Source organism: Scyliorhinus torazame, chromosome 2 (assembly GCF_047496885.1).
Source record: "Scyliorhinus torazame isolate Kashiwa2021f chromosome 2, sScyTor2.1, whole genome shotgun sequence".
In the NCBI taxonomy this organism is placed as follows: domain Eukaryota; kingdom Metazoa; phylum Chordata; class Chondrichthyes; order Carcharhiniformes; family Scyliorhinidae; genus Scyliorhinus; species Scyliorhinus torazame.
The window spans coordinates 378413913-378440792 of NC_092708.1; the positions used below are offsets into that span (position 1 = coordinate 378413913).

General features: G+C 51.8%; 5 non-coding genes and 1 pseudogene across 5 annotated transcripts; all 6 read left to right on the top strand.

Moving 5' to 3' along the window:
- Window positions 1-2135: 2135 nt before the first annotated feature.
- On the top strand, window positions 2136-2332 carry LOC140408006 (U2 spliceosomal RNA). Its single transcript, XR_011939960.1, has one exon. It is a non-coding gene; the product is annotated as a U2 spliceosomal RNA (small nuclear RNA).
- Window positions 2333-7924: 5592 nt separating this feature from the next.
- LOC140408038 (U2 spliceosomal RNA) lies at window positions 7925-8109 on the top strand. Its single transcript, XR_011939984.1, has one exon. It is a non-coding gene; the product is annotated as a U2 spliceosomal RNA (small nuclear RNA).
- A 5586-nt stretch (window positions 8110-13695) lies between these two features.
- Window positions 13696-13884, top strand: LOC140407979 (U2 spliceosomal RNA). Its single transcript, XR_011939933.1, has one exon. It is a non-coding gene; the product is annotated as a U2 spliceosomal RNA (small nuclear RNA).
- A 5587-nt stretch (window positions 13885-19471) lies between these two features.
- Window positions 19472-19660, top strand: LOC140407984 (U2 spliceosomal RNA). Its single transcript, XR_011939938.1, has one exon. It is a non-coding gene; the product is annotated as a U2 spliceosomal RNA (small nuclear RNA).
- Window positions 19661-22423: 2763 nt separating this feature from the next.
- Window positions 22424-22610, top strand: LOC140408035 (U2 spliceosomal RNA). Its single transcript, XR_011939981.1, has one exon. It is a non-coding gene; the product is annotated as a U2 spliceosomal RNA (small nuclear RNA).
- A 2962-nt stretch (window positions 22611-25572) lies between these two features.
- Window positions 25573-25753, top strand: LOC140408156 (U2 spliceosomal RNA; annotated as a pseudogene).
- Window positions 25754-26880: the final 1127 nt, after the last annotated feature.

Below are 26880 nucleotides of genomic sequence, written 5' to 3' on the forward strand. Positions count from 1 at the left end.
GGGGGAAAGGGAAGAAATTCGAAATTGGCGACCCATTTCACTGTTGAATGTGGACTACAAAATTCTAGCAAAGGTCATCGCCAATCGGGTCAGGTCTGCTCTGGAGTCGGTGATCCACCCTGACCAGACCTGTGCTGTACCCGGCAGGAAGATCTCTGATAGCCTCGCGCTACTCAGGGATACGATCGCCTACGTGCAGGACAGGGGGGTGGACACTTGCCTCATCAGCCTTGACCAGGAGAAGGCATTTGACAGAATATCGCACACCTACATGATGGATGTGCTCTCCAAAATGGGGTTTGGGGAGGGAATTCGCAATTGGATCAAACTGCTCTACACAAACAAATATAGCGCAGTCTCAATCAATGGGTGGGAATCAGAAAAGTTCCAGATCAGATCTGGAGTCAGGCAGGGCTGCCCTCTCTCCTCTGCCCTTTTTGTGTGCTGCATAGAACCCTTTGCCGAGTCCATCAGGAGGGATCCGGGTATAAGAGGAGTGACGATCCCAGGCAGTGGAGGCATGCAAGTCAAGGCCTCCCTGTACATGGACGACGTTGCCGTCTTCTGCTCGGATCCTGCGTCTGTACGCAGGCTCTTAACCACCTGCGACCAGTTTGAACTGGCCTCTGGAGCCAAGGTAAACCGGGGCAAGAGCGAGGCCATGTTCTTTGGGAACTAGGCCGACCGGTCCTTTGTCCCCTTCACTGTCAGGTCCGATTACCTGAAGGTGCTGGGGATATGGTTCGGAGCTGCTGGGGCGTGCACCAAAAACTGGGAGGAGCGCCTAGGAAAGGTAAGACAGAAACTGGGCTGGTGGGAGCAACGCTCCCTCTCCATTGCGGGCAAAACCCTGGTCATCAGGTGTGAGGTACTCTCGGTGCTACTGTACGTGGCGCAGGTCTGGCCCATAACCCGACCCTACGCCACAGCAGTCACCCGGGCCATCTTCAAATTTATCTGGCGATCCAAGATGGACCGTGTCCGAAGGGACACCATGTACAAACCTCTGGAGAAGGGAGGGCGGAACGTACCCAACGCCTCCCTCATCCTGTTGGCCACCTTTGTGTCCAGCTGCATCAAGCTGTGCGTGGACCCCCAGTATGCAAACACCAAGTGTCACTACATACTGAGGTTCTACCTGTCCCCGGTGTTGCGAAGGATGGGCCTGGCCTCATTGCCGCGGAACGCTCCAAGTAGTTGGACCGTACCGTACCACCTGTCCTTTGTGGAAAAGTTTTTGAAGGAAAACACCTTTGACCACAAGGCAATGAAGCAGTGGTCAGCACGTAATGTCCTCGAGGCCCTCAGGGAAAAGGAGACCGTGGAGGACGTTGGATGGTTCCCTGAGCAGACTGCCAGAGTCATCTGGCAGAACGCCTCATCACCAGAACTTTCAAACAAGCACCAAGACCTAGCTTGGCTGGTGGTGAGAAAGGCCCTCCCTGTCAGATTCTTCATGCACACCCGAAGGCTCTGCACCAATGCACGCTGCCCTCGGAGTGGCTGTGGCGGAAATGAGACGGTCACACACCTCCTTGTGGAATGTGCCTTTGCAAAGAAGGTCTGGAGAGAGATGCAGTGGTATTTGTCAAGGTTTATCCCAAACAGATCTGTGACACAGGACTCTGTGCTCTACGGACTGTTTCCAGGGACACACACCGAGACAAATATCAACTGCTGCTGGAAGGTCATCAACTCGGTAAAAGACGCTCTTTGGTCTGCCCGAAACTTGCTGATCTTCCAGTGCAAAGAATTGTCCTCGACCGAGTGTTGCAGACTGGCACATTCCAAGGTCCAGGACTACGTGCTGAGGGACGCACTCAAGCTTGGGGCAGCTGCCGCCAAGGCGCAATGGGGAAAGACCACTGTGTAAAGTCTTTCCAGCAAATGTACACCGAGGGGCGCGTAACAGTGTAAAGCCCGTCGGTCTGGGCAACCAACACTCCAATGTATAAAACAAACATGACAATGTAAATATTTAAGAAGGAATTGTAATGTAAAGAGTGATATGTGTATGACAATATCAAAATTGAATGAAAGAAAGTCAAGGCAACATGTAACCCTGCCGGAAATGTACAGTCAAGACAATTTGAAATGTTTCTGTAATGCTCATGATAAATTTTTATGAATAAAGTATATTTTTTTGGGAAAAAAAAAAAAAAAAAAAAAAAAAAAAAAATCTGTTCTTATCAGTTTAATATCTGATACGTCCCTTATCTGGGGACCATATATTAAATTGATTTTTGGAGCAGGGAGATGGAATAGGGGCTTGCTCCGTCCACTCCACGCATCGACCTGGTATTGCAGTATCTCCAGCAACGGTGCACACCACCCCTTCATGGGGAATTTCAAACTCAAAAAACAGCTCAAACACATACAAATATACACTTTATTCACACTTCTTCCAGCACACAACAAAATGCTTCGGCAACTGGCTGCTGCTACTCACCTTCTACCTGGCCCCGGGGGTGTCATCAAGAATGACCAAACGCATCTTACAAGCACAACGGCGAAAGGGAACTCATTCGAAATTCACCACCCATTTCACTCTTCAATGTGCATTACTCGGCTTCTCGGCCTTTTGGCTAAGATCAAGTGTAGTCTCATTTGATCGAGGGAAGCTGAGGATTTCGATGACGATCGTGGATTGGAGAACTCGGAGGGATTGAAGTCGTCAAAGAAGAAACGTTTGGAGCTTGGCTGCTATTGGTGGATCTACATGCTGGCCTAAACCTCGGGTTTAGGCCTAACGCCGATACAGTTTCACACCCAACGTACGAGCTATGGATGCAGCTGCATCCCGACCACCAGGCTGGGGCGTGCGAAACACTGTCCGAGTCACAGTGAAGAAAACGGATGGAGAGTCACCTTTGGACCGGAAACACTTCGTGAAGAAGGTGCTGCTCGAGTGCTGTGGGTTTAAAGCAACAGAGATCTTCTGCTTGCAAAACTTCCCCAAGAATGGTTTCTTTGATGTCACCTTCAAGAGCGTCGCAGCGTGCATCAAATTCTTGAACGTCTTCAAGGAAAAAGGTAACCAGAGTCCCTTGTCGATCCTGACTGCGGAACCTCTGTTTACGCTACCGGCACAGCGAAATCGGGTTGTTACACTGCACACGTACAACCCCCACGTCCCTGTATCTGATGTGCTCACGTTCCTCGCCAGGTACGCTGAGCTGAAAAGTGACAGCGTGCAAGTGAAAGACACCTTCGGCATCTGGACAAGTGAGCACCAGGTCAAGGTGACCCTAAGAACGGACAGCAACGGAGCCATCCTGCATCCCCCCTCCAATTTCGCTATTGGAGTAAATCGTGGCTACCTCTACTACGTGGGACAGCCACGTGTATGCCACACCTGTGGCAAAACCGGGCATGTTGCCGCAAACTGCAGTGTGACCTTCTGCAAGAACTGCAGGCAGGAGGGACACATGACTAAGGACTGCAAAGAAGACAAGTGCTGCAACCTGTGTGGGGAGGCCGGCCATCTTTACAGGGCCTGCCCGAAACGCGGGGCGACATACGCTGAAATCATCAGCAGCGGAGTTAAAAAGGCGACCAGAGAGGAGGTGCATACACCCTCCACCGAAAAAGACACCACGGTTCAGAATGAGGAAAAGCAACAGAAGGGCCCCCAACAAAAAGAGGAGGCCCCAGCACCTCCTGACAACCCAACCCCAGCCCCATCTGATGAGGAACACTCAATGGAAGAGGAAGAGGATGGGACAAAGAATAAAGAGCCCTGGGAAACCGTGAACAGGGACAAACGTAAGAGGAAACAAAAAAACAAACTGAAGAACCCTCTGAGGGGTAGTGGCAAAAAGCGACACCTCTCAGCCGGCGCACTTAGTGCCGACACCTCATCCGATGAGGGAAAACAGGACAAGAATCGGCCTCAGATAAAGAGGCAAAGCACCAACGTGGAACGGAAGGCACAGACCCCCCAGACCACCGACCGGGAAGAAAACAAGGTCACAGACCAACCCCCGATAGCAACGAGCAGCAACAACCCAGGTGAAGACCGGCCTGCAACCCCAACACCTACTGACCACCACGACGAACCCCAGGGCTACACCACCCCCCCAATGCATCTGCATCCAAATCACGGGGCCAGTACGGACCAGAACAGTTTTCTCAGCCCTGCAACTGTGCTAAAGTTTGCGAGCACCACCGGCATGGTGGGGAACATCGAACAGCTGGAACAGCCAACTGTATAGACTCTGGACTCTTGAGACTGGTAAATCTATCTTTTTTAAAATGGGTTTAAAAATTGCATCCATAAATGTGCGAAGCATCAAAGATACTTCGCGGTGTGTAGCCACACTCAACTATTTGGCAAATGTAAAAGCTGACCTACTGTTCCTGCAGGAGTGCGGAATTCCGCACCTCAGCAACTACAGGCGCTGGTCGAGCTGGTGGTCCCACGGGCCATCCATCTGGTCAGGAGGAAACGACTGCCGCTCCTCCGGCCTGGGTATTCTGCTGCGGGGAGGCAACTTCACCATCTCCGACGTTAAGGAGGTGGTGGGCGGGCGCCTCCTCGTAGCAGACGTGAAATACAAGAACACCCCTCTCAGACTTATTAATGTGTACGCCCCTGCCGTAAAAAGTGAGCGGCTGGCAGTTCTTCAGCAACTCCCACTGCTGTTGGCCACCTCCAAGCCGGTCATCCTGGGTGGTGACTTCAACTGCATCATCGATGCGGCTGGACGATCCAGCAAAGCCGACAGCAAACTAGACGCCACGTCCAGACTCCTGATGGAAACGGTAAAAGACGCCAAGCTGCTCGACGTCTGCAGCAACCCTGCAGACGGCGCGCAGCGTAGATACACATGGTCACGGCCAGACGGGTCCGTCCGCTCCAGGATAGACTTCTTTTTTGTGTCCCGAGCTTTCATGGTCAGGTCCACCGACGTAACGCCGGTGTTCTTCTCTGACCACTGCCTCCTACTGGCCGACTGCCACCTGCAGGAAGACCAGGGGGTAGGCAGGGGGACGTGGAAGCTAAATGTAAAACTGCTGACCCCTGAGAACATCGAGGAACTCAGGAGGGATTACAAAGGTTGGAGAACCGTGAAACCCCTCTTTGAGGCCCCACATCTCTGGTGGGAAGCAATCAAGGGGAATATCAAGAGGTTTTTCATCCTCAAGGGCGTTCAAAAGGTGAGAGAGAGACGAGGGGTCATGTCCAGGCTCCAGAAAAGTATGCAAAATTTGCTCCAGCTGCAGTCGATGGGGGTGGATGTCAAGGAGGATCTCCAAGAGGTGAAGAGCCAGCAAGCCTCGCTCTACACCTCGGAGGCCTCCAAGGTTATCTTCCGTTCCAGAGTCCGCTCCGTGGAGCAGGACGAAAAGTGCTCACGCTTCTTCTTCCAAAAGGTGCACAGAGACACCTCTGTGATCAGCAGCCTGAAGGAAGAAGATGGCTCTGAAAAGTCATCGCAGTCTGACATCCTGAGGATCAGCCAATCCTTTTATGCCGGACTGTATGACCTGAAGCCAACAGATAGCACTGTTTCCCAGACTTTCCTGTCGACTATCACGGAGGTCATAGGCGACAGCGAGCTGGAAAACCTGGACAAACCACTAACTCTGGACGAGCTGACAAAGGCCGCCAAGTCCTTCGAGACGAGTAAAACTCCCGGAAGCGACGGCTTACCGGTTGAGTTGTATTCGGCTCTGTGGGACTGGATGGGCCCAGACCTGCTGGAAGTGTACGAGAGTATGCTTCTGGAAGGCAGCATGTCAGAGTCCATGAGGAAAGGCATCATCACCCTCATCTACAAACAGAAGGGGGAAAGGGAAGAAATTCGAAATTGGCGACCCATTTCACTGTTGAATGTGGACTACAAAATTCTAGCAAAGGTCATCGCCAATCGGGTCAGGTCTGCTCTGGAGTCGGTGATCCACCCTGACCAGACCTGTGCTGTAGCCGGCAGGAAGATCTCTGATAGCCTCGCGCTACTCAGGGATACGATCGCCTACGTGCAGGACAGGGGGGTGGACACTTGCCTCATCAGCCTTGACCAGGAGAAGGCTTTTGACAGAATATCGCACACCTACATGATGGATGTGCTCTCCAAAATGGGGTTTGGGGAGGGAATTCGCAATTGGATCAAACTGCTCTACACAAACATCTATAGCGCAGTCTCAATCAATGGGTGGGAATCAGAAAAGTTCCAGATCAGATCTGGAGTCAGGCAGGGCTGCCCTCTCTCCTCTGCCCTTTTTGTGTGCTGCATAGAACCTTTTGCCGAGTCCATCAGGAGGGATCCGGGTATAAGAGGAGTGACGATCCCAGGCAGTGGAGGCATGCAAGTCAAGGCCTCCCTGTACATGGACGACGTTGCCGTCTTCTGCTCGGATCCTGCGTCTGTACGCAGGCTCTTAACCACCTGCGACCAGTTTGAACTGGCCTCTGGAGCCAAGGTAAACCGGGGCAAGAGCGAGGCCATGTTCTTTGGGAACTGGGCCGACCGGTCCTTTGTCCCCTTCACTGTCAGGTCAGATTACCTGAAGGTGCTGGGGATATGGTTCGGAGCTGCTGGGGCGTGCACCAAAAACTGGGAGGAGCGCATAGGAAAGGTAAGACAGAAACTGGGCTGGTGGGAGCAACGCTCCCTCTCCATTGCGGGCAAAACCCTGGTCATCAGGTGTGAGGTACTCTCGGTGCTACTGTACGTGGCGCAGGTCTGGCCCATAACCCGACCCGACGCCACAGCAGTCACCCGGGCCATCTTCAAATTTATCTGGCGATCCAAGATGGACCGTGTCCGAAGGGACACCATGTACAAACCTCTGGAGAAGGGAGGGCGGAACGTACCCAACGCCTCCCTCATCCTGCTGGCCACCTTTGTGTCCAGCTGCATCAAGCTGTGCGTGGACCCCCAGTATGCAAACACCAAGTGTCACTACATACTGAGGTTCTACCTGTCCCCGGTGTTGCGAAGGATGGGCCTGGCCTCATTGCCGCGGAACGCTCCAAGTAGTTGGACCGTACCGTACCACCTGTCCTTCGTGGAAAAGTTTTTGAAGAAAAACACCTTTGACCACAAGGCAATGAAGCAGTGGTCAGCACGTAATGTCCTCGAGGCCCTCAGGGAAAAGGAGACCGTGGAGGACGTTGGATGGTTCCCTGAGCAGACTGCCAGAGTCATCTGGCAGAACGCCTCATCACCAGAACTTTCAAACAAGCACCAAGACCTAGCTTGGCTGGTGGTGAGAAGGGCCCTCCCTGTCAGATTCTTCATGCACACCCGAAGGCTCTGCACCAATGCACGCTGCCCTCGGAGTGGCTGTGGGGGAAATGAGACGGTCACACACCTCCTTGTGGAATGTGCCTTTGCAAAGAAGGTCTGGAGAGAGATGCAGTGGTATTTGTCAAGGTTTATCCCAAACAGATCTGTGACACAGGACTCTGTGCTCTACGGACTGTTTCCAGGGACACACACCGAGACAAATATCAACTGCTGCTGGAAGGTCATCAACTCGGTAAAAGACGCTCTTTGGTCTGCCCGAAACTTGCTGATCTTCCAGTGCAAAGAATTGTCCTCGACCGAGTGTTGCAGACTGGCACATTCCAAGGTCCAGGACTACGTGCTGAGGGACGCACTCAAGCTTAGGGCAGCTGCCGCCAAGGCGCAATGGGGAAAGACCACAGTGTAAAGTCTTTCCAGCAAATGTACACCGAGGGGCGCGTAACAGTGTAAAGCCCCTCGGTCTGGGCAATCAACACTCCAATGTATAAAACAAACATGCCACTGTAAATATTTAAGAAGGAATTGTAATGTAAAGAGTGATATGTGTACGACAATATCAAAATTGAATGAAAGAAAGTCAAGGCAACATGTAACCCTGCCGAAAATGTACAGTCAAGACAATTTGAAATGTTTCTGAAATGCTCATGATAAATTTTTATGAATAAAGTATATTTTTTTGAAAAAAAAATAAATAAATAAATCTGTTCCTATCAGTTTAATATCTGATACGTCCCTTATCTGGGGACCATATATTAAATTGATTTTTGGAGCAGGGAGATGGAATAGGGGCTTGCTCCGTCCACTCCACGCATTGACCTGGTATTGCAGTATCTCCAGCAACGGTGCACACCACCCCTTCATGGGGAATTTCAAACTCAAAAAACAGCTCAAACACATACAAATATACACTTTATTCACACTTCTTCCAGCACACAACAAAATGCTTCGGCAACTGGCTGCTGCTACTCACCTTCTACCTGGCCCCGGGGGTGTCATCAAGAATGACCAAACGCATCTTACAAGCACAACGGCGAAAGGGAACTCATTCGAAATTCACCACCCATTTCACTCTTCAATGTGCATTACTCGGCTTCTCGGCCTTTTGGCTAAGATCAAGTGTAGTCTCATTTGATCGAGGGAAGCTGAGGATTTCGATGACGATCGTGGATTGGAGAACTCGGAGGGATTGAAGTCGTCAAAGAAGAAACGTTTGGAGCTTGGCTGCTATTGGTGGATCTACATGCTGGCCTAAACCTCGGGTTTAGGCCTAACGCCGATACAGTTTCACACCCAACGTACGAGCTATGGATGCAGCTGCATCCCGACCACCAGGCTGGGGCGTGCGAAACACTGTCCGAGTCACAGTGAAGAAAACGGATGGAGAGTCACCTTTGGACCGGAAACACTTCGTGAAGAAGGTGCTGCTCGAGTGCTGTGGGTTTAAAGCAACAGAGATCTTCTGCTTGCAAAACTTCCCCAAGAATGGTTTCTTTGATGTCACCTTCAAGAGCGTCGCAGCGTGCATCAAATTCTTGAACGTCTTCAAGGAAAAAGGTAACCAGAGTCCCTTGTCGATCCTGACTGCGGAGCCTCTGTTTACGCTACCGGCACAGCGAAATCGGGTTGTTACACTGCACACGTACAACCCCCACGTCCCTGTATCTGATGTGCTCACGTTCCTCGCCAGGTACGCTGAGCTGAAAAGTGACAGCGTGCAAGTGAAAGACACCTTCGGCATCTGGACAAGTGAGCACCAGGTCAAGGTGACCCTAAGAACGGACAGCAACGGAGCCATCCTGCATCCCCCCTCCAATTTCGCTATTGGAGTAAATCGTGGCTACCTCTACTACGTGGGACAGCCACGTGTATGCCACACCTGTGGCAAAACGGGGCATGTTGCCGCAAACTGCAGTGTGACCTTGTGCAAGAACTGCAGGCAGGAGGGACACATGACTAAGGACTGCAAAGAAGACAAGTGCTGCAACCTGTGTGGGGAGGCCGGCCATCTTTACAGGGCCTGCCCGAAACGCGGGGCGACATACGCTGAAATCATCAGCAGCGGAGTTAAAAAGGCGACCAGAGAGGAGGTGCATACACCCTCCACCGAAAAAGACACCACGGCTCAGAATGAGGAAAAGCAACAAAAGGGCCCCCAACAAAAAGAAGAGGCCCCAGCACCTCCTGACAACCCAACCCCAGCCCCATCTGATGAGGAACACTCAATGGAAGAGGATGGGACAAAGAATAAAGAGCCCTGGGAAACCGTGAACAGGGACAAACGTAAGAGGAAACAAAAAAACAAACTAAAGAACCCCCTGAGGGGTAGTGGCAAAAAGCGACACCTCTCAGCCGGCGCACTTAGTGCCGACACCTCATCCGATGAGGGAAAACAGGACAAGAATCGGCCTCAGATAAAGAGGCAAAGCACCAACGTGGAACGGAAGGCACAGACACCCCAGACCACCGACCGGGAAGAAAACAAGGTCACAGACCAACCCCCGATAGCAACGAGCAGCAACAACCCAGGTGAAGACCGGCCTGCAACCCCAACACCTACTGACTGCCATGACGAACGCCAGGGCTACATCACCCCCCCAATGCATCTGAATCAAAATCACGGGGCCAGTACGGACCAGAACAGCTTTCTCAGCCCTGCAACTGTGCTAAAGTTTGCGAGCACCACCGGCATGCTGGGGAACATCGAACAGCTGGAACAGCCAACTGTATAGACTCTGGACTCTTGAGACTGGTAAATCTATCTTTTTTATAATGGGTTTAAAAATTGCATCCATAAATGTGCGAAGCATCAAAGATACTTCGCGGTGTGTAGCCACACTCAACTATTTGGCAAATGTAAAAGCTGACCTACTGTTCCTGCAGGAGTGCGGAATTCCGCACCTCAGCAACTACAGGCGCTGGTCGAGCTGGTGGTCCCACGGGCCATCCATCTGGTCAGGAGGAAATGACTGCCGCTCCTCCGGCCTGGGTATTCTGCTGCGGGGAGGCAACTTCACCATCTCCGACGTTAAGGAGGTGGTGGGCGGGCGCCTCCTCGTAGCAGACGTGAAATACAAAAACACCCCTCTCAGACTTATTAATGTGTACGCCCCGGCCGTAAAAAGTGAGCGGCTGGCAGTTCTTCAGCAACTCCCACTGCTGTTGGCCACCTCCAAGCCGGTCATCCTGGGTGGTGACTTCAACTGCATCATCGATGCGGCTGGACGATCCAGCAATGCCGACAGCAAACTAGACGCTACGTCCAGACTCCTGATGGAAACGGTAAAAGACGCCAAGCTGCTCGACGTCTGCAGCAACCCTGCAGACGGCGCGCAGCGTAGATACACATGGTCACGGCCAGACGGGTCCGTCCGCTCCAGGATAGACTTCTTTTTTGTGTCCCGAGCTTTCACGGTCAGGTCCACCGACGTAACGCCGGTGTTCTTCTCTGACCACTGCCTCCTACTGGCCGACTGCCACCTGCAGGAAGACCAGGGGGTAGGCAGGGGGACGTGGAAGCTAAATGTAAAACTGCTGACCCCTGAGAACATCGAGGAACTCAGGAGGGATTACAAAGTTTGGAGAACCGTGAAACCCCTCTTTGAGGCCCCACATCTCTGGTGGGAAGCAATCAAGGGGAATATCAAGAGGTTTTTCATCCTCAAGGGCGTTCAAAAGGTGAGAGAGAGACGAGGGGTCATGTCCAGGCTCCAGAAAAGTATGCAAAATTTGCTCCAGCTGCAGTCGATGGGGGTGGATGTCAAGGAGGATCTCCAAGAGGTGAAGAGCCAGCAAGCCTCGCTCTACACCTCGGAGGCCTCCAAGGTTATCTTCCGTTCCAGAGTCCGCTCCGTGGAGCAGGACGAAAAGTGCTCACGCTTCTTCTTCCAAAAGGTGCACAGAGACACCTCTGTGATCAGCAGCCTGAAGGAAGAAGATGGCTCTGAAAAGTCATCGCAGTCTGACATCCTGAGGATCAGCCAATCCTTTTATGCCGGACTGTATGACCTGAAGCCAACAGATAGCACTGTTTCCCAGACCTTCCTGTCGACTATCGCGGAGGTCATAGGCGACAGCGAGCTGGAAAACCTGGACAAACCACTAACTCTGGACGAGCTGACAAAGGCCGCCAAGTCCTTCGAGACGAGTAAAACTCCCGGAAGCGACGGCTTACCGGTTGAGTTGTATTCGGCTCTGTGGGACTGGATGGGCCCAGACCTGCTGGAAGTGTACGAGAGTATGCTTCTGGAGGGCAGCATGTCAGAGTCCATGAGGAAAGGCATCATCACCCTCATCTACAAACAGAAGGGGGAAAGGGAAGAAATTCGAAATTGGCGACCCATTTCACTGTTGAATGTGGACTACAAAATTCTAGCAAAGGTCATCGCCAATCGGGTCAGGTCTGCTCTGGAGTCGGTGATCCACCCTGACCAGACCTGTGCTGTACCCGGCAGGAAGATCTCTGATAGCCTCGCGCTACTCAGGGATACGATCGCCTACGTGCAGGACAGGGGGGTGGACACTTGCCTCATCAGCCTTGACCAGGAGAAGGCTTTTGACAGAATATCGCACACCTACATGATGGATGTGCTCTCCAAAATGGGGTTTGGGGAGGGAATTCGCAATTGGATCAAACTGCTCTACACAAACATCTATAGCGCAGTCTCAATCAATGGGTGGGAATCAGAAAAGTTCCAGATCAGATCTGGAGTCAGGCAGGGCTGCCCTCTCTCCTCTGCCCTTTTTGTGTGCTGCATAGAACCTTTTGCCGAGTCCATCAGGAGGGATCCGGGTATAAGAGGAGTGACGATCCCAGGCAGTGGAGGCATGCAAGTCAAGGCCTCCCTGTACATGGACGACGTTGCCGTCTTCTGCTCGGATCCTGCGTCTGTACGCAGGCTCTTAACCACCTGCGACCAGTTTGAACTGGCCTCTGGAGCCAAGGTAAACCGGGGCAAGAGCGAGGCCATGTTCTTTGGGAACTGGGCCGACCGGTCCTTTGTCCCCTTCACTGTCAGGTCAGATTACCTGAAGGTGCTGGGGATATGGTTCGGAGCTGCTGGGGCGTGCACCAAAAACTGGGAGGAGCGCATAGGAAAGGTAAGACAGAAACTGGGCTGGTGGGAGCAACGCTCCCTCTCCATTGCGGGCAAAACCCTGGTCATCAGGTGTGAGGTACTCTCGGTGCTACTGTACGTGGCGCAGGTCTGGCCCATAACCCGACCCTACGCTACAGCAGTCACCCGGGCCATCTTCAAATTTATCTGGCGATCCAAGATGGACCGTGTCCGAAGGGACACCATGTACAAACCTCTGGAGAAGGGAGGGCGGAACGTACCCAACGCCTCCCTCATCCTGTTGGCCACCTTTGTGTCCAGCTGCATCAAGCTGTGCGTGGACCCCCAGTATGCAAACACCAAGTGTCACTACATACTGAGGTTCTACCTGTTCCCGGTGTTGCGAAGGATGGGCCTGGCCTCATTGCCGCGGAACGCTCCAAGTAGTTGGACCGTACCGTACCACCTGTCCTTTGTGGAAAAGTTTTTGAAGGAAAACACCTTTGACCACAAGGCAATGAAGCAGTGGTCAGCACGTAATGTCCTCGAGGCCCTCAGGGAAAAGGAGACCGTGGAGGACGTTGGATGGTTCCCTGAGCAGACTGCCAGAGTCATCTGGCAGAACGCCTCATCACCAGAACTTTCAAACAAGCACCAAGACCTAGCTTGGCTGGTGGTGAGAAAGGCCCTCCCTGTCAGATTCTTCATGCACACCCGAAGGCTCTGCACCAATGCACGCTGCCCTCGGAGTGGCTGTGGGGGAAATGAGACGGTCACACACCTCCTTGTGGAATGTGCCTTTGCAAAGAAGGTCTGGAGAGAGATGCAGTGGTATTTGTCAAGGTTTATCCCAAACAGATCTGTGACACAGGACTCTGTGCTCTACGGACTGTTTCCAGGGACACACACCGAGACAAATATCAACTGCTGCTGGAAGGTCATCAACTCGGTAAAAGACGCTCTTTGGTCTGCCCGAAACTTGCTGATCTTCCAGTGCAAAGAATTGTCCTCGACTGAGTGTTGCAGACTGGCACATTCCAAGGTCCAGGACTACGTGCTGAGGGACGCACTCAAGCTTGGGGCAGCTGCCGCCAAGGCGCAATGGGGAAAGACCACAGTGTAAAGTCTTTCCAGCAAATGTACACCGAGGGGCGCGTAACAGTGTAAAGCCCCTCGGTCTGGGCAACCAACACTCCAATGTATAAAACAAACATGACAATGTAAATATTTAAGAAGGAATTGTAATGTAAAGAGTGATATGTGTATGACAATATCAAAATTGAATGAAAGAAAGTCAAGGCAACATGTAACCCTGCCGGAAATGTACAGTCAAGACAATTTGAAATGTTTCTGTAATGCTCATGATAAATTTTTATGAATAAAGTATATTTTTTTGAAAAAAAAAAAAAAAAAAAAAAAAATCTGTTCTTATCAGTTTAATATCTGATACGTCCCTTATCTGGGGACCATATATTAAATTGATTTTTGGAGCAGGGAGATGGAATAGGGGCTTGCTCCGTCCACTCCACGCATCGACCTGGTATTGCAGTATCTCCAGCAACGGTGCACACCACCCCTTCATGGGGAATTTCAAACTCAAAAAACAGCTCAAACACATACAAATATACACTTTATTCACTTCTTTCAGCACACAACAAAATGCTTCGGCAACTGGCTGCTGCTACTCACCTTCTACCTGGCCCCGGTGTCATGAAGAATGACCAAACGCATCTTACAAGCACAACGGCGAAAGGGAACTCATTCGAAATTGACCACCCATTTCACTCTTCAATGTGCATTACTCGGCTTCTCGGCCTTTTGCCTAAGATCAAGTGTAGTCTCATTTGATCGAGAGAAGCTGAGGATTTCCATGTCGATCGTGGATTGGAGAACTCGGAGGGATTGAAGTCGTCAAAGAGGAAACGTTTGGAGCTTGGCTGCTATTGGTGGATCTACATGCTGGCCTAAACCTCGGGTTTAGGCCTAACGCCGATACAGTTTCACACCCAACGTCCGAGCTATGGATGCAGCTGCATCCCGACCACCAGGCTGGGGAGTGCGAAACACTGTCCGAGTCACAGTGAAGAAAACGGAGGGAGAGTCACCTTCGGACCGGAAACACTTCGTGAAGTGGGTGCTGCTTGAGTGTTGTGGGTTTAAAGCAACAGAGATCTTCTGCTTGCAAAACTTCCCCAAGAATGGTTTCTTTGATGTCACCTTCAAGAGCGTCGCAGCGTGCATCAAATTCTTGAACGTCTTCAAGGAAAAAGGTAACCAGAGTCCCTTGTCGATCCTGACTGCGGAGCCTCTGTTTACGCTACCGGCACAGCGAAATCGGGTTGTTACACTGCACACGTACAACCCCCACGTCCCTGTATCTGATGTGCTCACGTTCCTCGCCAGGTACGCTGAGCTGAAAAGTGACAGCGTGCAAGTGAAAGACACCTTCGGCATCTGGACAAGTGAGCACCAGGTCAAGGTGACCCTAAGAACGGACAGCAACGGAGCCATCCTGCATCCCCCCTCCAATTTCGCTATTGGAGTAAATCGTGGCTACCTCTACTACGTGGGACAGCCACGAGTATGCCACACCTGTGGCAAAACGGGGCATGTTGCCGCAAACTGCAGTGTGACCTTCTGCAAGAACTGCAGGCAGGAGGGACACATGACTAAGGACTGCAAAGAAGACAAGTGCTGCAACCTGTGTGGGGAGGCCGGCCATCTTTACAGGGCCTGCCCGAAACGCGGGGCGACATACGCTCAAATCATCAGCAGCGGAGTTAAAAAGGCGACCAGAGAGGAGGTGCATACACCCTCCACCGAAAAAGACACCACGGTTCAGAATGAGGAAAAGCAACAAAAGGGCCCCCAACAAAAAGAAGAGGCCCCAGCACCTCCTGACAACCCAACCCCAGCCCCATCTGATGAGGAACACTCAATGGAAGAGGAAGAGGATGGGACAAAGAATAAAGAGCCCTGGGAAACAGTGAACAGGGACAAACGAAAGCGGAAACAAAAAAACAAACTGAAGAACCCCCCGAGGGGTAGTGGCAAAAAGCGACACCTCTCAGCCGGCGCACTTAGCGCCGACACCTCATCCGATGAGGGAAAACAGGACAAGAATCGGCCTCAAATAAAGAGGCAAAGCACCAACGTGGAACGGAAGGCACAGACCCCCCAGACCACCGACCGGGAAGGAAACAAGGTCACAGACCAACCCCCGATAGTAACGAGCAGCAACAACCCAGGTGAAGACCGGCCTGCAACCCCAACACCTACTGACTGCCATGACGAACGCCAGGGCTACATCACCCCCCCAATGCATCTGCATCAAAATCACGGGGCCAGTACGGACCAGAACAGCTTTCTCAGCCCTGCAACTGTGCTAAAGTTTGCGAGCACCACCGGCATGCTGGGGAACATCGAACAGCTGGAACAGCCAACTGTATAGACTCTGGACTCTTGAGACTGGTAAATCTATCTTTTTTATAATGGGTTTAAAAATTGCATCCATAAATGTGCGAAGCATCAAAGATACTTCGCGGTGTGTAGCCACACTCAACTATTTGGCAAATGTAAAAGCTGACCTACTGTTCCTGCAGGAGTGCGGAATTCCGCACCTCAGCAACTACAGGCGCTGGTCGAGCTGGTGGTCCCACGGGCCATCCATCTGGTCAGGAGGAAACGACTGCCGCTCCTCCGGCCTGGGTATTCTGCTGCGGGGAGGCAACTTCACCATCTCCGACGTTAAGGAGGTGGTGGGCGGGCGCCTCCTCGTAGCAGACGTGAAATACAAAAACACCCCTCTCAGACTTATTAATGTGTACGCCCCGGCCGTAAAAAGTGAGCGGCTGGCAGTTCTTCAGCAACTCCCACTGCTGTTGGCCACCTCCAAGCCGGTCATCCTGGGTGGTGACTTCAACTGCATCATCGATGCGGCTGGACGATCCAGCAAAGCCGACAGCAAACTAGACGCTACGTCCAGACTCCTGATGGAAACGGTAAAAGACGCCAAGCTGCTCGACGTCTGCAGCAACCCTGCAGACGGCGCGCAGCGTAGATACACATGGTCACGGCCAGACGGGTCCGTCCGCTCCAGGATAGACTTCTTTTTTGTGTCCCGAGCTTTCACGGTCAGGTCCACCGACGTAACGCCGGTGTTCTTCTCTGACCACTGCCTCCTACTGGCCGACTGCCACCTGCAGGAAGACCAGGGGGTAGGCAGGGGGACGTGGAAGCTAAATGTAAAACTGCTGACCCCTGAGAACATCGAGGAACTCAGGAGGGATTACAAAGGTTGGAGAACCGTGAAACCCCTCTTTGAGGCCCCACATCTCTGGTGGGAAGCAATCAAGGGGAATATCAAGAGGTTTTTCATCCTCAAGGGCGTTCAAAAGGTGAGAGAGAGACGAGGGGTCATGTCCAGGCTCCAGAAAAGTATGCAAAATTTGCTCCAGCTGCAGTCGATGGGGGTGGATGTCAAGGAGGATCTCCAAGAGGTGAAGAGCCAGCAAGCCTCGCTCTACACCTCGGAGGCCTCCAAGGTTATCTTCCGTTCCAGAGTCCGCTCCGTGGAGCAGGACGAAAAGTGCTCACGCTTCTTCTTCCAAAAGGTGCACAGAGAGACCTCTGTGATCAGCAGCCTGAAGGAAGAAGATGGCTCTGAAAAGTCATCGCAGTCTGACATCCTGAGGATCAGCCAATCCTTTTATGCCGGACTGTATGACCTGAAGCCAACAGATAGCACTGTTTCCCAGACCTTCCTGTCGACTATCACGGAGGTCATAGGCGACAGCGAGCTGGAAAACCTGGACAAACCACTAACTCTGGACGAGCTGACAAAGGCCGCCAAGTCCTTCGAGACGAGTAAAACTCCCGGAAGCGACGGCTTACCGGTTGAGTTGTATTCGGCTCTGTGGGACTGGATGGGCCCAGACCTGCTGGAAGTGTACGAGAGTATGCTTCTGGAAGGCAGCATGTCAGAGTCCATGAGGAAAGGCATCATCACCCTCATCTACAAGCAGAAGGGGGAAAGGGAAGAAATTCGAAATTGGCGACCCATTTCACTGTTGAATGTGGACTACAAAATTCTAGCAAAGGTCATCGCCAATCGGGTCAGGTCTGCTCTGGAGTCGGTGATCCACCCTGACCAGACCTGTGCTGTACCCGGCAGGAAGATCTCTGATAGCCTTGCGCTACTCAGGGATACGATCGCCTACGTGCAGGACAGGAGGGTGGACACCTGCCTCATCAGCCTTGACCAGGAGAAGGCTTTTGACAGAATATCGCACACCTACATGATGGATGTGCTCTCCAAAATGGGGTTTGGGGAGGGAATTCGCAATTGGATCAAACTGCTCTACACAAACATCTATAGCGCAGTCTCAATCAATGGGTGGGAATCAGAAAAGTTCCAGATCAAATCTGGAGTCAGGCAGGGCTGCCCTCTCTCCTCTGCCCTTTTTGTGTGCTGCATAGAACCTTTTGCCGAGTCCATCAGGAGGGATCCGGGTATAAGAGGAGTGACGATCCCAGGCAGTGGAGGCATGCAAGTCAAGGCCTCCCTGTACATGGACGACGTTGCCGTCTTCTGCTCGGATCCTGCGTCTGTGCGCAGGCTCTTGACCACCTGCGACCAGTTTGAACTGGCCTCGGGAGCCAAGGTAAACCGGGGCAAGAGCGAGGCCATGTTCTTTGGGAACTGGGCCGACCGGTCCTTTGTCCCCTTCACTGTCAGGTCAGATTACCTGAAGGTGCTGGGGATATGGTTCGGAGCTGCTGGGGCATGCACCAAAAACTGGGAGGAGCGCATCGCAAAGGTAAGACAGAAACTGGGCTGGTGGGAGCAACGCTCCCTCTCCATTGCGGGCAAAACCCTGGTCATCAGGTGTGAGGTACTCTCGGTGTTGCTGTACGTGGCGCAGGTCTGGCCCATAACCCGACCCTACGCCACAGCAGTCACCCGGGCCATCTTCAAATTCATCTGGCGATCCAAGATGGACCGTGTCCGAAGGGACACCATGTACAAACCTCTGGAGAAAGGAGGGCGGAACGTACCCAACGCCTCCCTCATCCTGTTGGCCACCTTTGTGTCCAGCTGCATCAAGCTGTGCGTGGACCCCCAGTATGCAAACACCAAGTGTCACTACATACTGAGGTTCTACCTGTCCCCGGTGTTACGAAGGATGGGCCTGGCCTCATTGCCGCGGAACGCTCCAAGTAGTTGGACCGTACCGTACCACCTGTCCTTCGTGGAAAAGTTTTTGAAGAAAAACACCTTTGACCACAAGGCAATGAAGCAGTGGTCAGCACGTAATGTCCTCGAGGCCCTCAGGGAAAAGGAGACCGTGGAGGACGTTGGATGGTTCCCTGAGCAGACTGCCAGAGTCATCTGGCAGAACGCCTCATCATCAGAACTTTCAAACAAGCACCAAGACCTAGCTTGGCTGGTGGTGAGAAGGGCCCTCCCTGTCAGATTCTTCATGCACACCCGAAGGCTCTGCACCAATGCACGCTGCCCTCGGAGTGGCTGTGGGGGAAATGAGACGGTCACACACCTCCTTGTGGAATGTGCCTTTGCAAAGAAGGTCTGGAGAGAGATGCAGTGGTATTTGTCAAGGTTTATCCCAAACAGATCTGTGACACAGGACTCTGTGCTCTACGGACTGTTTCCAGGGACACACACCGAGACAAATATCAACTGCTGCTGGAAGGTCATCAACTCGGTAAAAGACGCTCTTTGGTCTGCCCGAAACTTGCTGATCTTCCAGTGCAAAGAATTGTCCTCGACCGAGTGTTGCAGACTGGCACATTCCAAGGTCCAGGACTACGTGCTGAGGGACGCACTCAAGCTTGGGGCAGCTGCCGCCAAGGCGCAATGGGGAAAGACCACAGTGTAAAGTCTTTCCAGCAAATGTACACCGAGGGGCCGGTAACAGTGTAAAGCCCCTCGGTCGGGGCAACCAACACTCCAATGTATAAAACAAACATGCCACTGTAAATATTTCAGAAGGAATTGTAATGTAAAGAGTGATATGTGTATGACAATAACAAAATTGAATGGAAGAAAGTCAAGGCAACATGTAACCCTGCCGGAAATGTACAGTCAAGACAATTTGAAATGTTTCTGTAATGCTCATGATAAATTTTTATGAATAAAGTATATTTTTTTGAGAAAAAAAAAAAAAAAAAAAAAAATCTGTTCTTATCAGTTTAATATCTGATACGTCCCTTATCTGGGGACCATATATTAAATTGATTTTTGGAGCAGGGAGATGGAATAGGGGCTTGCTCCGTCCACTCCACGCATCGACCTGGTATTGCAGTATCTCCAGCAACGGTGCACACCACCCCTTGATGGGGAATTTCAAACTCAAAAAACAGATCAAACACATACAAATATACACTTTATTCACTTCTTCCAGCACACATACAAAAAGTATATTAAATTGATGCGCTAAGCGTCAAGAACCACAAAGACATGTGAGACTTTAACTCAGGCTGAACAGGTAGCATCTCTAGCAGGGCAGCGTTTCCTGGGGTGTTTTGCCTGGCCACAAAAATAACACTGGGGCCCAGGCATTTTTACTGCTGGAGTGGCTGGGTGGGCCGTGACTTGCAGGGGTTGTTGCTGGGAGGTAGCGGCCACGTAGGGAGCGTGGACAGGAGCAAAGGAAGTTTGTGCAGGCGTGTAGGACGCATTATTGTCGTAGGCTGCCTGTTGGGCCTCTGCCATAGTGACTGCCGTGTCCAGAGTCAGGGTAGTTTGTGTCAGAAGGAGTTGGCGAATCGGGACGGAAGCAATGCCAGCTACAAAGGCATCAAGCGCCAGGGCCTCAGTGTTCTGCTCAGCGGAGACTGCTGGCGCGTTGCAGGTGAGCGCGAGGGCACGGAGGTCCCGAACAAACACGGATAGGGGTTCACCCGGCTGCTGGTGCCGGGAGGCGAGGCGGTGGCGGGCGTAAATAGAATTAACAGTTCGTGCATACCGGCTTTTGAGCTTCACGATGGCATCGGCATAGGTCGTTGTTCCCGTGATGAGGTCGAAAAGCCCGTAGTCGAGCCGTGAGCACAGGAGATTGAGTCGGTCGGCGTCCGTTTTGGCGAAGGCGGAGGATGCTTCCAGGTAGGCCTCGAAACACCGGAGCCAGCAGTTGAAAAGGTGATCTGCGCGTGGAGCGTGGGGGTCGAGCGAGAGCTTGTCGGGTTTCAGAGCAGCCTCCATTATAACTGTAATATCACACACCTACATGATGGATGTGCTCTCCAAAATGGGGTTTGGGGAGGGAATTCGCAATTGGGTCAAACTGCTCTACACAAACATCTATAGCGCAGTCTCAATCAATGGGTGGGAATCAGAAAAGTTCCAAATCAAATCTGGAGTCAGGCAGGGCTGCCCTCTCTCCTCTGCCCTTTTTGTGTGCTGCATAGAACCTTTTGCCGAGTCCATCAGGAGGGATCCGGGCATAAGAGGAGTGACGATCCCAGGCAGTGGAGGCATGCAAGTCAAGGCCTCCCTGTACATGGACGACGTTGCCGTCTTCTGCTCGGATCCTGCGTCTGTACGCAGGCTCTTGACCACCTGCGACCAGTTTGAACTGGCCTCTGGAGCCAAGGTAAACCGGGGCAAGAGCGAGGCCATGTTCTTTGGGAACTGGGCCGACCGGTCCTTTGTCCCCTTCACTGTCAGGTCCGATTACCTGAAGGTGCTGGGGATATGGTTCGGAGCTGCTGGGGCGTGCACCAAAAACTGGGAGGAGCGCATAGGAAAGGTAAGACAGAAACTGGGCTGGTGGGAGCAACGCTCCCTCTCCATTGCGGGCAAAACCCTGGTCATCAGGTGTGAGGTACTCTCGGTGCTACTGTACGTGGCGCAGGTCTGGCCCATAACCCGACCCTACGCCACAGCAGTCACCCGGGCCATCTTCAAATTTATCTGGCGATCCAAGATGGACCGTGTCCGAAGGGACACCATGTACAAACCTCTGGAGAAGGGAGGGCGGAACGTACCCAACGCCTCCCTCATCCTGTTGGCCACCTTTGTGTCCAGCTGCATCAAGCTGTGCGTGGACCCCCAGTATGCAAACACCAAGTGTCACTACATACTGAGGTTCTACCTGTCCCCGGTGTTGCGAAGGATGGGCCTGGCCTCATTGCCGCGGAACGCTCCAAGTAGTTGGACCGTACCGTACCACCTGTCCTTTGTGGAAAAGTTTTTGAAGGAAAACACCTTTGACCACAAGGCAATGAAGCAGTGGTCAGCACGTAATGTCCTCGAGGCCCTCAGGGAAAAAGAGACCGTGGAGGACGTTGGATGGTTCCCTGAGCAGACTGCCAGAGTCATCTGGCAGAACGCCTCATCACCAGAACTTTCAAACAAGCACCAAGACCTAGCTTGGCTGGTGGTGAGAAAGGCCCTCCCTGTCAGATTCTTCATGCACACCCGAAGGCTCTGCACCAATGCACGCTGCCCTCGGAGTGGCTGTGGGGGAAATGAGACGGTCACACACCTCCTTGTGGAATGTGCCTTTGCAAAGAAGGTCTGGAGAGAGATGCAATGGTATTTGTCAAGGTTTATCCCAAACAGATCTGTGACACAGGACTCTGTGCTCTACGGACTGTTTCCAGGGACACACACCGAGACAAATATCAACTGCTGCTGGAAGGTCATCAACTCGGTAAAAGACGCTCTTTGGTCTGCCCGAAACTTGCTGATCTTCCAGTGCAAAGAATTGTCCTCGACCGAGTGTTGCAGACTGGCACATTCCAAGGTCCAGGACTACGTGCTGAGGGACGCACTCAAGCTTGGGGCAGCTGCCGCCAAGGCGCAATGGGGAAAGACCACTGTGTAAAGTCTTTCCAGCAAATGTACACCGAGGGGAGCGTAACAGTGTAAAGCCCCTCGGTCTGGGCAATCAACACTCCAATGTAGAAAACAAACATGCCACTGTAAATATTTCAGAAGGAATGGTAATGTAAAGAGTGATATGTGTACGACAATATCAAAATTGAATGGAAGAAAGTCAAGGCAACATGTAACCCTGCCGGAAATGTACAGTCAAGACAATTTGAAATGTTTCTGTAACGCTCATGATAAATTTTTATGAATAAAGTATATTTTTTTGAATAAAAAAAAAAAAAAAAAAAATCTGTTCCTATCAGTTTAATATCTGATACGTCCCTTATCTGGGGACCATATATTAAATTGATTTTTGGAGCAGGGAGATGGAATAGGGGCTTGCTCCGTCCACTCCACGCATCGACCTGGTATTGCAGTATCTCCAGCAACGGTGCACACCACCCCTTGATGGGGAATTTCAAACTCAAAATACAGATCAAACACATACAAATATACACTTTATTCACTTCTTCCAGCACACATACAAAAAGTATATTAAATTGATGCGCTAAGCGTCAAGAACCACAAAGACATGTGAGACTTTAACTCAGGCTGAACAGGTAGCATCTCTAGCAGGGCAGCGTTTCCTGGGGTGTTTTGCCTGGCCACAAAAATAACACTGGGGCCCAGGCATTTTTACTGCTGGAGTGGCTGGGTGGGCCGTGACTTGCAGGGGTTGTTGCTGGGAGGTAGCGGCCACGTAGGGAGCGTGGACAGGAGCAAAGGAAGTTTGTGCAGGCGTGTAGGACGCATTATTGTCGTAGGCTGCCTGTTGGGCCTCTGCCATAGTGACTGCCGTGTCCAGAGTCAGGGTAGTTTGTGTCAGAAGGAGTTGGCGAATCGGGACGGAAGCAATGCCAGCTACAAAGGCATCAAGCGCCAGGGCCTCAGTGTTCTGCTCAGCGGAGACTGCTGGCGCGTTGCAGGTGAGCGCGAGGGCACGGAGGTCCCGAACAAACACGGATAGGGGTTCACCCGGCTGCTGGTGCCGGGAGGCGAGGCGGTGGCGGGCGTAAATAGAATTAACAGTTCGTGCATACCGGCTTTTGAGCTTCACGATGGCATCGGCATAGGTCGTTGTTCCCGTGATGAGGTCGAAAAGCCCGTAGTCGAGCCGTGAGCACAGGAGATTGAGTCGGTCGGCGTCCGTTTTGGCGAAGGCGGAGGATGCTTCCAGGTAGGCCTCGAAACACCGGAGCCAGCAGTTGAAAAGGTGATCTGCGCGTGGAGCGTGGGGGTCGAGCGAGAGCTTGTCGGGTTTCAGAGCAGCCTCCATTATAACTGTAATATCACACACCTACATGATGGATGTGCTCTCCAAAATGGGGTTTGGGGAGGGAATTCGCAATTGGGTCAAACTGCTCTACACAAACATCTATAGCGCAGTCTCAATCAATGGGTGGGAATCAGAAAAGTTCCAAATCAAATCTGGAGTCAGGCAGGGCTGCCCTCTCTCCTCTGCCCTTTTTGTGTGCTGCATAGAACCTTTTGCCGAGTCCATCAGGAGGGATCCGGGCATAAGAGGAGTGACGATCCCAGGCAGTGGAGGCATGCAAGTCAAGGCCTCCCTGTACATGGACGACGTTGCCGTCTTCTGCTCGGATCCTGCGTCTGTGCGCAGGCTCTTGACCACCTGCGACCAGTTTGAACTGGCCTCGGGAGCCAAGGTAAACCGTGGCAAGAGCGAGGCCATGTTCTTTGGGAACTGGGCCGACCGGTCCTTTGTCCCCTTCACTGTCAGGTCAGATTACCTGAAGGTGCTGGGGATATGGTTCGGAGCTGCTGGGGCGTGCACCAAAAACTGGGAGGAGCGCATAGGAAAGGTAAGACAGAAACTGGGCTGGTGGGAGCAACGCTCCCTCTCCATTGCGGGCAAAACCCTGGTCATCAGGTGTGAGGTACTCTCGGTGCTACTGTACGTGGCGCAGGTCTGGCCCATAACCCGACCCTACGCCACAGCAGTCACCCGGGCCATCTTCAAATTTATCTGGCGATCCAAGATGGACCGTGTCCGAAGGGACACCATGTACAAACCTCTGGAGAAGGGAGGGCGGAACGTACCCAACGCCTCCCTCATCCTGTTGGCCACCTTTGTGTCCAGCTGCATCAAGCTGTGCGTGGACCCCCAGTATGCAAACACCAAGTGTCACTACATACTGAGGTTCTACCTGTCCCCGGTGTTGCGAAGGATGGGCCTGGCCTCATTGCCGCGGAACGCTCCAAGTAGTTGGACCGTACCGTACCACCTGTCCTTTGTGGAAAAGTTTTTGAAGGAAAACACCTTTGACCACAAGGCAATGAAGCAGTGGTCAGCACGTAATGTCCTCGAGGCCCTCAGGGAAAAAGAGACCGTGGAGGACGTTGGATGGTTCCCTGAGCAGACTGCCAGAGTCATCTGGCAGAACGCCTCATCACCAGAACTTTCAAACAAGCACCAAGACCTAGCTTGGCTGGTGGTGAGAAGGGCCCTCCCTGTCAGATTCTTCATGCACACCCGAAGGCTCTGCACGCTGCCCTCGGAGTGGCTGTGGGGGAAATGAGACGGTCACACACCTCCTTGTGGAATGTGCCTTTGCAAAGAAGGTCTGGAGAGAGATGCAGTGGTATTTGTCAAGGTTTATCCCAAACAGATCTGTGACACAGGACTCTGTGCTCTACGGACTGTTGCCAGGGACACACACCGAGACAAATATCAACTGCAGCTGGAAGGTCATCAACTCGGTAAAAGACGCTCTTTGGTCTGCCCGAAACTTGCTGATCTTCCAGTGCAAAGAATTGTCCTCGACCGAGTGTTGCAGACTGGCACATTCCAAGGTCCAGGACTACGTGCTGAGGGACGCACTCAAGCTTGGGGCAGCTGCCGCCAAGGCGCAATGGGGAAAGACTACTGTGTAAAGTCTTTCCAGCAAATGTACACCGAGGGGCGCGTAACAGTGTAAAGCTCCTCGGTCTGGGCAACCAACACTCCAATGTATAAAACAAACATGCCACTGTAAATATTTAAGAAGGAATGGTAATGTAAAGAGTGATATGTGTACGACAATATCAAAATTGAATGGAAGAAAGTCAAGGCAACATGTAACCCTGCCGGAAATGTACAGTCAAGACAATTTGAAATGTTTCTGTAACGCTCATGATAAATTTTTATGAATAAAGTATATTTTTTTGAAAAAAAAAAAAAATCTGTTCTTATCAGTTTAAAGAACTTAAAGAAGGAATTGTAATGTAAAGAGTGATATGTGTATGACAATATCAAGATTGAATGAAAGAAAGTCAAGGCAACATGTAACCCTGCCGGAAATGTACAGTCAAGACAATTTGAAATGTTTCTGTAATGCTCATGATAAATTTTTATGAATAAAGTATATTTTTTTGAAAAAAAAAATAAAAAATCTGTTCTTATCAGTTTAATATCTGATATGTCCCTTATCTGGGGACCATATATTAAATTGATTTTTGGAGCAGGGAGATGGAATAGGGGCTTGCTCCGTCCACTCCACGCATCGACCTGGTATTGCAGTATCTCCAGCAACGGTGCACACCACCCCTTCATGGGGAATTTCAAACTCAAAAAACAGCTCAAACACATACAAATATACACTTTAATCACTTCTTCCAGCACACAACAAAATGCTTCAGCAAGTGGCTGCTGCTACTTACCTTCTACCTGGCCCCGGTGTCATGAAGAATGACCAAACGCATCTTACAAGCACAACGGCGAAAGGGAACTCATTCGAAATTGACCACCCATTTCACTCTTGAATGTGCATTACTCGGCTTCTCGGCCTTTTTCCTAAGATCAAGTGTCGTCTCATTTGATCGAGTGAAGCTGAGGATTTCGATGTCGATCGTGGATTGGACAACTCGGAGGGATTGAAGTCGTCAAAGAGGAAACGTTTGGAGCTTGGCTGCTATTGGTGGATCTACATGCTGGCCTAAACCTCGGGTTTAGGCCTAACGCCGATACAGTTTCACACCCAACGTACGAGCTATGGATGCAGCTGCATCCCGACCACCAGGCTGGGGCGTGCGAAACACTGTCCGAGTCACAGTGAAGAAAACGGATGGAGAGTCACCTTTGGACCGGAAACACTTCGTGAAGAAGGTGCTGCTCGAGTGCTGTGGGTTTAAAGCAACAGAGATCTTCTGCTTGCAAAACTTCCCCAAGAATGGTTTCTTTGATGTCACCTTCAAGAGCGTCGCAGCGTGCATCAAATTCTTGAACGTCTTCAAGGAAAAAGGTAACCAGAGTCCCTTGTCGATCCTGACTGCGGAACCTCTGTTTACGCTACCGGCACAGCGAAATCGGGTTGTTACACTGCACACGTACAACCCCCACGTCCCTGTGCCTGATGTGCTCACGTTCCTCGCCAGGTACGCTGAGCTGAAAAGTGACAGCGTGCAAGTGAAAGACACCTTCGGCATCTGGACAAGTGAGCACCAGGTCAAGGTGACCCTAAGAACGGACAGCAACGGAGCCATCCTGCATCCCCCCTCCAATTTCGCTATTGGAGTAAATCGTGGCTACCTCTACTACGTGGGACAGCCACGAGTATGCCACGCATGTGGCAAAACGGGGCATGTTGCCGCAAACTGCAGTGTGACCTTCTGCAAGAACTGCAGGCAGGAGGGACACATGACTAAGGACTGCAAGGAAGACAAGTGCTGCAAC